Here is a 9,853-nt window from a genome sequence, read left to right as displayed (position 1 = left end):
GAACTTGGATCAAGACAAATGCGGATTATAGCATTGATTTGAACTTTGATAAAGTGCCAATATGTGCTGTCTTCTCTGTCTTGCGTTACAGAATTGTTTAATAAACCACCGCAAATCCACGGTGTCCCTGTGTAAACATCGAAGAACCGAGGACTCATCTGTCACAATGAAATTGTCTGGGGACCATGTGAGGATGTGCTCCTTGGAGCAATTTTTCAAAAAAAATATGTCAGGCTATCGATGCATCATCTCTTTATTGAAAATTACACATGGGAGTAAGAGTGATTCAGTGTGTGGACACTGGGCTAAATAAACACAAGCATGAACAAGGAGAAAATTAACAGCAGAAAGTAACTGGAGCACGATGCCATGTCCCACCCCGCCCCACCCCAGCCCCGGCAGAAGTGAGAGTAATTACAAAAACACTGTCAGTGCGTGTGATGAAAACCTCCAGTCACTTCTCTTCTTTTAGATTGCTCTGGCAAGGGAAAAGTCACATCAGTGATAAATTTGTGTCCCCATCATTGATCATTTTCTTGACCGCTAGAGACAGTGAATTCTTAGGTTACGTTTGTACCTCTCATCTCTCTACCACACTCCGAGGCTCTGTAGGCCACTTAGTCAAGTCTTAAATCCTTTATTAGCACTTTACGGTATGAACCCCTCCAGAAGCGGTATGAACCCCTCCAGCCCCGGCCTATTATGTTTCTGTTCCTCATTAGTGGAGCCCACCCGAGGGACGTCCTGAGTTCATAGTTGAATGACAACACACACACACACACATATATATATTATTTATTTATTTATTTTGAAAGTAATTCTGGGTCTCTGATTTTCCATATTTTTTGTACTTTGTGTAGGCCTTTAATTTAACCCATAATGGTCTTAAAAGGGTCTTTAAAAGTCTTGAATTTCACTTGTTGAAACTGGCAGAAACCCTGAAAGTGAAGCCAAAGCAAGTAGAGCTCCCCCTGGTGACTGACTGAAGGTCATAAGCTCCACCTTCTTCATGTCAGTGGATGGGACTTGGGTCAACTAACACTAAAAAAAATCCTTAACATATTTATGTATTTTTTATTTATTTATTTATTTTTTTTGGATAAGTTTAGTTTTAGTTTAATTTACGCTATAGAAACAGGATGTGCCATGCCAAAGCAGTCCCGTAGGACTGTGAAAGTTGTTCAATAAATAAATAAGTACGGTGTATAATTCATCAAATCCTTGTAAAGTCCTTGTCCAGTATTAATTAAACGAAACACGATTGAGTCTGGCAGAAGTGTGGGTGGGTCATCAATATCATGGCTACGCAAGGCTCCACTCTCTCATACTGCACAGCCTCTGCAAGATAGCATCAATTTGGCCAGTGCAAGAAGCGGGGACACATTGTCAATATTTATACAGTCTATAGTCAGAGCAAGCAAACCAAGCAATTGTCATGCGCCTTGAGATGGATTCTTTTTTTTGCATATTTTGCCTCCACAATCACAAATCCCTGTAAACTTTTGATGCCGACAGCAAATCAACAATACTACACAAGCTCCTCTCAAGGCCATCTTCTATACACCAACAGATTATTGAGCGTGGTGGATGGGGGATCTGATTGTGATGTGCATGCTGAGGCATAGACTTGGTAGGCATTTTGTGAACACATTTGGCAAGAGCTCAAATCTAATGAACATCCACTTACAGGTAAAAGTGCTGCACTTTAACTTAAAAAAACAAAAACACAAAGTGGTTTCTAAAGCCAGATTGGTCTGCCACGCTGACAGCAGTTAAGTTTGGTTGCACATCTGTGTTTTCCCTTGTGACCAGAATATCCCAGTTTAATGACAGAAGGTTGTTTATTCAGTTGGCAGGCAAATGCAAAAAAAGCAAAGTAAAATAAAAAACACATGGACCAGCCAGGAAGGCAAGAAAAGCCCACCTTAAGAATCACAACCATCTATTTTTATTATTCGATAAGATTCTATTTGTTAAACCTACAGTGGAGTCAGTAAAAAAGGATTTAGCAGAAAATTTCCGACATGTGACACAATGGCCGCCCACATGTCCGAAGGAGATGAGCTTATTTTTTAACTGTGAACAAACACGGACCTGCACCGCTTAATAAGGTAATTGTTCCGTAGCAATCTGTGGTCTTACTGCATGCAGCTCAGGAGAACTCGTCTGCTGGTCTGTGTCAAAACACTTGGCAGGACAGTCATTTTTAGCACAGTGTCTTACCCACCACAGTGGTTAGTGGCATAAACCTGACAATTTCCTTAGCGCTTACCAAAAATACACACTTTGTGGCAGCTTTTCCGTGGTTGTGGCCACTTATTTTTATTGTTAAGAAAACACTGAAAACATGAATCGGTTTCAATGATTTTTATGTAAAATATATTTCTCCTCATTGCCATCTTTGGACCAGATAGCGTACGGTATCTTGGCATCTGCAAACCATCAGGAATCCACAGCTTCTCGGGCGAAATAACATGATGAATATTTTCACCTGCTTCCAACATTTGCATGCATACCTCTCTGGGGACTGAAAACTTGTTCCTTAAGCTTCCAATTTGAAAGGATTGCCTTGACTTTGGGCTTTCTTCAAGAATCTGGGGAGATGAAATTCTGACACAACTTTTACATCAAGAACTTTGGATTCTCTGTAAATTACATTTCCTCAAGAGCTGATTAGTATCTGTTTTATGCTGAAACCCCACAGAGGAGGGTAACTCCTTAGCTCTGGAATGAAATTTAACAGAGATTTGTATGTGTACACCAGATTGATGTGTGTGTTTAAGGTGTAAAACTTATAATTGATTTATGGCGAGGACTCTCACTGCTGACAGAGATGATAAGTTTTGAAATTCTGAACGAGTCTCTGCACATTGAAGGCTCTTGTCTCGCACCCAAACACAGAACCTCACAGCGATATTCACCAACACCACATACAAATAAATAAATAAATAACATACAAAGCACTTCTCATTTCCTCCACATCATTATCATCTTCTGTGAATTCACAGCCAGGGTTCATGCTGCATTCACAAACAAATTATACAGAAGGCATAATTCAAAGTTCCCTGCTGTTCATTAAATTCTTCATGCACTTGCCAGATGTGCCAGACTCCCTATTGCTCTTCCTCAAGCTGAATAAATATTTTTGCACATCGTTCCTGTTAAATCATGTAATACAGAGGGAAGCTCGCTAGGCAGTGCCCACAGACATTAAGCAAAAATAATGTTTGCGCAGAGAAGCGCTGTCGTGGAAGATTGTGACGTACAGCGATCAGCCACAACATTACAACCACTGACAGGAGAAGTAAACAGCATTGATCATCTTGTGACATTTCAGTGTTCTGCTAGGAAACTTTTGTACCACCCACCCAGACCAGACCAGGCCCCCCAAACCTGTACCACTCCTTGATGACAGCGGCCACCCCCAACAGGATGGTAACATCCTGTTACCAGAGACCACAGGACACCTTCAGAAGGCCCATGTAAATTCTCCGATAAGAGACTGTCAAAGACAAAACATCTGGGGCCTCATTTATCAAACCGTGCGTAGAAAAGGTTCTAAATTCTGACGTAAGAGTGAAATTTAGAATGTGTGTAAGTAAACCGGTCCTACGCACACTAATAAGTAATCGGTGAAGATAAATCCCACCTGTATCTCAATATAAAATCTCACCCTCGCCATATATGGTAGAAACAATCCCTTTAAGAATGCGTGAAGGGATTATTTATTTATTTATTTTTTAACCGACACCGAAATCATGACAGAGAGCAAGAGCCTGTGTGCGCCGGAGCCGGAAGCGATGGGAGAAAATCATTGTTGCAAAATCAACAAGACCCCACCAAATTCATAAATGGAATAAAGGATCATCTGACCAACATCGCAAATACTTTACTGCAAATAAACGAGTCGCCGAAACAGATTGATGCATGCGCATCCAAATGTTAAATAAATTTAATTAGAGCAAGAAATGAAATTTATCACATTGTAAGTAACACCAGCTAACAGGCTGACTGACCTAAAATCTTTGTGTGTTCCTCTCTCTAGTTTGAAATAGTTTTTGAGATGTACAGTGAAGTGCGTTTCTACAGCAACGTTTAATAGAGACGCATTTGTGTATTGATTGAATAAAATCCTTCCCCGGTCACGTAACTGGAATTCATTGTGTGGTTTATTGCGATGTGGGTGCAATCTGGCTCCAAATTATGTTTGGGAATCCGGAAATGGCCCGAAATCCTCGTTTAATTTGGGCGTGTTGGTGATGTCTTTATGGGAACTGGATGTGAACTGAGGCCAGAGAAATTATTTCATCTAACACTGGCGGCTGTGAAATGCCGCATATCTCTAAACTCTAGCTGAAATGTTCCAGTGCCCAAGCATCCTAGGGTGGACAGGGGATGTGCACAGTGTTGGCTTTGATTTAAAACAAGAGTTCAGTATGTTTTTGGGGAAGCGGTGTTGAACAGCTCACATAATTAACGCTCTTGGGAACGGTTCTCAAAATCCTCCAATAATAAAAGATAACAATAGTCGTGTACTTCAACTTTTATTTTCAGGTTGTCTTTTATAGCTTGTCATGTCAATTATTCAAAGTGTCCGCTAATTACTGACTGAGCATGTTTATAAGAGACCAGCAATATGTGGTAATGTGTGAAGTTTGAGATGCCGCTGAACACTGAGACTGTATTAATGGGTTCTATGTGTAGTTCCACTATTCAACCACTAGATTTAGTGTGTACGCACGGTCAGAGTTGTGCGTAAATTTACACACTTTTCTAAGCACAAGTACAAATTGATAAATGCCATATTTTGCGTCGGAATGACGCATTCATTGCGCACAGATCTATGTGTATGCACGGCTGATAAATGAGGCCCTGGTGATCAAGGGAGCAAATGTGATAAAAAAAAAAAAAAAAAAAAAACGCGGGTGTTCATCTTCAGTGTCAAAAATAGAAAGGATCAGACAGGCTTATAAAGAATTAGCGGCCCCATGCTTTATTACTTTTTCACAGCAACAATTTCCATATTAAGACCAATTCAAATCACCATGAAGACACTTCACTCTAAAATACTATCCTAATATATATAATCATTCAAGCCACTTTTTTCAAACTCAGACTGTTTTGAGCGAGGTCTACATAAATCATCACTCACCACACATCTGCCTCCATCTCTGAACTCATTAGTCATCATTACTTGTAAAATACAGAACATGAAACAAAAACTCGAAACTCATCTTGACAGGTGATTCAGGTTTTTATGTGAAGAACCTCTGCAAACAGCAGCAGCAGTGACAGAGGTAAATAGCTCTGGGTTCTGAGAGGAAGTGAGTGAGTGTGACATCAGACATTTCAGAGGGAAAAGGCCAAGTTTCAAAAAGGTAGATACAAACTCAATCTCCGTCACTTGAAAGTCACATCAGTCGAAGCTAATCAGGGCCCTATTATTTAGCTTGATGGGGAACAGCAAGGGGAAAGAGACCATTTTTCAGCCTGACCGTTGTTGTCTTTTTAAGCTTTTATTCCCAAAACAAAGCAACACTGAGCTTGGCCCACTATTCGGTTCAGTTCAGTTCAGTCCACTTCACACTACCTGCAGTAATCCTCTTTAAGAGATGCATGCCCAGAAGAAAAGCCCACACACCTTGTCAGAAGATGGCTGTTGCCATCTTGAGAGTGCCTGACTTCGCCTTATTTCCAACTAATTGAAAGCAACGAGGCAGAGTTTCAGTGGCGACAAGTTGTGAGGACACATAACTCTGTCAAACCTCCCAGGTCGGTGGTAGGCCTGAGGGTGGCCTCGCGGTTAGCTGACCTGTGGAAAGATAGATCTGATGAATGAGACTGTCTGTGCTTCGTAACTCCACGTCCTCCATGTGGTTTGGCATGAAATGTTTATAATGTCAGCGCAGTGAGTGTTGTTGAGACGTTCTGACTTGTCAAACACAGATAGAATTAATGGGACAAATATTGGCTCCGTTCCACTGTAATGTTCCAGTGCCAGGAAAACGCATTGACGCTTCTTATGCGACCACAGGCATCAAGAGAAGCCAAGGTAAAATGTCTGCAGGAAGAAGTAGGCTACTATCAGAGACCTTATATGTGTATATGTGTATCTACTTGTATGTGTGTGTAACAAAAGGGCCGAGCCACAAGTTAAACTTGTCAGTCTGTGGAATATTGTTTGGAAGACGTACAGCACTTGAGGATCTATTCATGAGTTACGGCCCCAAAAAGACTGCTGCTTAACCTCAGCAGTTGAGGAGTCCCATGAACACATGATCTGAGTGCAGGAATGTAAAAGGAAGAGTTAGGTGGCAGTTAAATCTGCCGTGGCATACCAGGAGCCTCCAACAGTGGTGACTCCAGAGGTCAGTGATCAACACATTTAATCATTCTGACTGAACAAATGTTTGAACACACATATTATGTGATTAGGTGTAGACAGTCGGAGTATTTACTATTCATATTTGTATTGGGAATTCAGTTGTAAAAGCAGAAAATTACAACTGTGATCAGTATGTTGAATGAACTGATCAGGCATAATATTATGATAATATTGTGTAAGTCTCCGTGAATGGATGTGAACCTTCTGAGGGTGTCCTGTGGTGTCTGGTAACAGGATGTTGTTAGTGGGGGTCTTTGGGTCCTATGGGTTGATGGAAGAGGCCTCTGTGGATTGTTTGTTCCAGTGCATCCCACAGATACTTGATCAGTTCGGGATCTAGAGAATGTGGAGGCCAGGTCAGCACCTTGGGCTGTTCTTCATTTTTTTTGTTTTTTTTTATTTAGTTGTTCCTACACCATTTTCTGTGTGTATCTGTGTCAGGCTGCATCCTGCTGGGGATGGCTGCTGCCATCAAGGAGTGTCATTACTATGGGGTGGAGGTGTCTGGTCTGGTCTAGGTGGGTGGTTCATGTCTAAGTAACATCCACATGAATGCCAGGTTCAGGTTTCCCAGCAGAACATCGAATTGTCACACATTATTTAATTCTTCTGTTAGTGGTTTTAATGTTGTGGCTGATTGGTGCATGAGAGCCGTGTTCAAGGATATGTCAGTGCATATTCGACTGGCAGTATCAACATAGTATTCTCCATTTGTTTGCCAACATTAACCATCTCCAGGATATGGATATATGACAGGATATGTACAAATACCTCCATCTCATCTCATCTCATCTTCCGTACCGCTTAGCTGGACAGGTCGCCAGCCTATCGCAGGGCCATACCTCCATCTGTATTCTTGAAATACATTCAGTCATAAATCTAATGTCCTGTTTATTCTAGTGTATGTACAAACAAGGGCCTAGCACAAACAGTTTATTTCAATAGATACTGGCTAACCTGTTTGTTTAGAGATGAGTCTTATCTTATGAATTTCTCTTATCACCAGAGTCTAAACACTCTGGTGGAGCAGTCACACTGTGGACAAGAACCCAAACAGAAAGACAGGCTAAATCAATGTCCACATTTACAGAATCACTGATTTGGAAGGTGCACGGTGGGAGGTCTGCAGGCTCGCACACTGGGACTTGATTTTGATTGAAGTCACCAAGTCAATCTGACCTGTGAATTGCACAGTTCCTAGACTGCATGAAAGACACCCACGCAGTCACATGTCGAACCTCGCACACGTCAGACTAGATTTGCTGGCACTAACGGTATCATTCGACCTCCCACCTCTCAAAAAAAATCACATTATCAAGGTTAGACTTTTTTCATTTACGTAAAGAATCAGTATCTTTTTTCAGACATACTATAGAGTACAGTGAGCATCAAAGAAAAAAATCAAGTCATTCATATCCTGTTCATGTACATTCATGACAGGATTCTTGAATAACATCAGTCGGTGAAATACAAACTGTATGTATTTCCACCATGTCGAAGGCAGAACAATGGGGGGTAAACAGGATTTTTCTAATTATGCGATTTCTAATGTCAAAGCAATCAACCTCAACGGCACAGATTTCTTCTTCATTAAATGTTTAATGCACCCGCTTGAGAGGCTAAATGTCTATCCCAGTGATTAGAGGACCGCTACAGTGGTGTGAAAAAGTGTTGTTCCCCCTTCCTGATTTCTTAGTTTTTTGCATGGTTGTCTTTATATTTAAATTTGTTTGAAGATCTGACATATCTAGTCATAACAAAGATGACAGAAGATTGATGAGATCCATTATGAAACTGTCAAGCAGGTAAACAAACGTCTCCTCAAAATCATAAGATAAGAAAAACATAAGAAAAAACACATAAGATAACAAAACAATGTACACAAAATGCAATTTTTACATGTAGGTTTTTATTATTAAGCGGAAAAAAAGCCTGCATGGCCCCATGTGAAAAAAGTGTTTGCACCTCTGCTACACCTGTTCTCAAGAAATCACTTCAGTAAGACCTGCCTGACAAAGTGAAGAAGACTAAAAGCTAGACATCAAGCCAAGTTTCAACGAAATTCAGGAAGAAATGAGAAAGAATTGAGATGTATCAGTCTGGAAAAGGTTATAAAGCAATTTCTAAAGCTTTAGGACTCCAGTGAACCACAGTGAGAGTCATTATCTACAAATGGTGGAAACATGGAAACAGTGGTGAACCCTCCCAGGAGTGACAGGCTGACCAAAACTACCCCATGAAGACAGAGATGACTCATCCACAAAAGACACAAAAGACCCCAACGTCCAAACAACTGCAGGCCTCACTAGGCTCAGTTAAGGTCAGCGTTCATGACTCCACTATAAGAAAGAGAAAAATGGCCTCATGACAGAGATCCAAGACCAAAACCAATGCTGTAAAAGAACGTAAAGGCTCGTCTCAGTTTGGCCAGAAAACAACTTGATGATCTCAAAGACTTTTGGGAAAATACTCTAAGGACTGACGAGGCAAAAGTTGAACTCTTCGTAAGGTGTGTGTGTCCCATTACATCTGATGTAAAAATAACATTGAATTTCAGAAAAAGAACATCATAGCAACAGTAAAATCTGGTGGTGGTAGTGTGATGGTCTAGGGCTGTTTTGCTGCTTCAGGCCCTGGAAGACTTACTGTGATAAATGGAGCCATGAATTCTGCCATCTGCCAAAGTCTACCAAAAAATCCTGAGAATATCCAGCCATCTGTTGGTGACCTCAAGCTGAAGAGAACTTGGGTTCTGCAGCAGGACAATGATCCAAAACACACCAGCAAGTCTGACCACCTCTGAATGGATGGAGACAAACTAAATGAAGATTTTGGAGTGGCCTAGTCAAGGTCCTGACCTGAATCCTATTGAGATGCTTAGAAAGGTGGTTCAACCCTCCATTGTAGCTGAATATCAACAATTCTGTAGGGATGAGTGGGACAAAATTCCTCCACAGTGCTGGAAAACACTAAGTGCAAGTTATCACAACTGCTTGATTGCAGTTGTTGCTGCTACAGTTATTAGGGGGCATCACTTTTTCACACAGGGCCATGTAGGTTTGGATTTAGTTTTCCCTTAATAATGAAAATCTTCATCTAAAAACTGCATTTTGTGTTTACTTGTGTTATCCTTGACTAATATTTAAATTTGTTTGATGATCTGAAGCATTTCAGTGTGACAAACGTGCAAAAAAATAAGAAATCAGGCCCACACTTTTTCATACCACTGTACATAGGACCATCAGGAGTCTCTTTCTTCATACAGAAGTGATGGTTGACTCCCAGTGACTTTCCAAAAGGACATGTCTGCTTACAAAGGACTTTCAAGCAGGAGACTGGGTTTAAGTTAAATAAACACTACCATTACTGATGTTTTTCTGGCAAGAACAGGCATGAGTTCTTTCACACGTACAATACATGCAAAGCCGGAACTGTGCTAGACTTCTTATTAAAGAGTGTGAACTCTGA

This window comes from Mugil cephalus, chromosome 2 (assembly GCF_022458985.1).
Source record: "Mugil cephalus isolate CIBA_MC_2020 chromosome 2, CIBA_Mcephalus_1.1, whole genome shotgun sequence".
Taxonomy (NCBI): Eukaryota; Metazoa; Chordata; class Actinopteri; order Mugiliformes; family Mugilidae; genus Mugil; species Mugil cephalus.
Note: the sequence above shows the minus strand (reverse complement) of the source record.